Genomic DNA, 2,260 nt, shown 5'->3' with positions numbered 1-2,260 from the left:
AACAACTGATCTGAGCCTTAGGTTGGCTGCTTTTTCTTCTTTTGCTTCTGTAAGCCCTTTTTTTCTGAGCTTCAGAAGGTCAAGAAAGGCAGTAACTGTCCCTTTCTTCCAACAGTATATTGGAATATAGGCATGATGAGGAGGAAGAGGATGATATTCACGGTAATGATAATACAACAGACTGTAGCTAAAGCCTTCATTCTACTGGCAAAATATTCTATTTCAGAAACAATACTGCAGATCAGAGGAGCAGAATAATAAGAACTTGAGTCTTCTCATCTCAGAGGAAACATGAGGGTTCAGTGCTCCCTTCATCCACCTGCAATGAGATCCAGCTGTGTATTGTCCTACTGTTCCTAGTTCCATGAAGGGCAGACCTTACAACTCTTTGACAATTAAAAAGCGGACACTTGGGGATTAAGCTAGAATTGAAGCAAAGGTTCATAAATCTTATTTTAGCCGCAATAAGACTGAAGACTTTGCCTCCAAAATCCTGGGGATAAGGGGCTGATGCACCGTCCATCACTTTGATGTGTTCAACATTCAGTTATAGAGAGAAGCTCAATTTTAATGGAATACCAGAAAAAGAGTCTAGTGGACAATCAGGTATTGATTTCAGGTATCACAGAGAGTGTGTATATTCTGTGTCAGAAAGATAGAGGATCTTTTCTTGTGACCTGAATTAGAGATTTTTTCCAGCAAAAGACACCTGAAGGGTGTCTGCATACTACACCGGAAACAGTTGGCAGGTTCACAGCGATTCCTACCTCATATACCTTCCATTTTGGACTGAAGTCCTCTGATAAACCTTTAGCTCTGCTTTAAAGTATGAGTTGCTGTTATTCAAAGTCCACTTTTGCCTAAATGAGACAAGGACATATTATATGAATGGGAGGCAGCCATAGATTTGGAGGGGATCATAACAGTTCCTGAGTTGTATGATTCAAGGGGTACCAGGAAGACTCCATGCTGTCTCCCACCACATGTGCCCACTGCATGCATTAAGAACTTTTTTCATTGAGTCATAAGGTCTTTCTGACTTTCAGAGTCCCCGGTTCTGGTATAAATACCTCTGGAAAGAGTCACACGATCACCTAAAATTTAGAAGGGGGTTTTTTTATTTTATTTTATTTTAATTAGTGTAATACTTTTTCTAATGAAATATTATCTAGGACCCCAAAATATAAAAGGCAGAGTAACTCTTGCTGAAGCAGGTGGAGGGCTGGGGCTCACTTACTTGACTTCCTCTTTAATCAGAGGAAATCAGAAAAAAAGTAGTCAATTATATATATATATATATACATATATATATGTATATATATATATATATATATGTATATATATATATTTTTTTTTTCAGTCCAAAGGTCTCACATGTTTATTACTGAACCAACCTACAGGTGCAGAAGCATCATGACAGAGAAAAGTCAATTTCCTGATAAAACAGATCTACTGGTCAGGCAATAGGAAGGTGATGGAATAGAAACACATGACTTTCAGGCAGCATAAACGTGTGCCATCTCATGTTCGATCCCATCTCATGAACAGACCCAGCTTTGTTCTTCTCCAATGCTGCCTCTTGGAGTTGTATCTGATTTTATTACCAGTTTTCATCTGAATCCACTGGGGAATGGGACGATTCTGCTTTTGTTTCTTTGCCGGGAATCACTTGATCCTGAGAGTCTCGTGAGAAGACATGGTGAGAAACAGTCAGCAGCACACACCACAATGGCGAAGAGGAAAGAGCATCAACTGTATATTTTTTAATGAAATTTGAATTAAACATTTGCAGGGCCCCTTAAGTAATCTTGAAGAACCTTAGAGTTCTTCAATATATATTTTGGGTCATTAAAAACTTGACAAAATAAGCATTATGAGCTTCTAAATGTGATGCATCAGGAAGCATATACTACCACCTATGAAGTATCTCCACCAAAAGGAAGGAAGAAAAGAAAGAAAGAAAGAAGGAAGGAATTTAAGCAAATCTTTAGTTCTAAAGTGTCTGTTTACAGGAAATAAGAGAATAGAGAAACAAGTTAAATTACACCATGTGGAAACAGCCAAATACTGAATAAAGGAAATTCTGCAGGACAAATGAATTGGTTTGTTCAGCAAATGAAGAGTGTGAAAAGGGGGAGACGGGGGAGGGTAATTATTAGATTTTAAAAGACAACAATGCCAGGGGCGCCTGGGTGGCGCAGTCGGTTAAGCGTCCGACTTCAGCCAGGTCACGATCTCGCGGTCCGTGAGTTCGAGCCCC

The 2,260-nt window shown here is 39.2% G+C and overlaps 1 pseudogene; it reads right to left on the bottom strand.

Moving 5' to 3' along the window:
• Positions 1 to 1,520: 1,520 nt before the first annotated feature.
• Positions 1,521 to 1,698, bottom strand: LOC111559708 (annotated as a pseudogene).
• Positions 1,699 to 2,260: the final 562 nt, after the last annotated feature.

Source organism: Felis catus, chromosome A3 (assembly GCF_018350175.1).
Source record: "Felis catus isolate Fca126 chromosome A3, F.catus_Fca126_mat1.0, whole genome shotgun sequence".
In the NCBI taxonomy this organism is placed as follows: domain Eukaryota; kingdom Metazoa; phylum Chordata; class Mammalia; order Carnivora; family Felidae; genus Felis; species Felis catus.
Note: the sequence above shows the minus strand (reverse complement) of the source record. Positions and strands in the feature narration are given on the sequence as shown.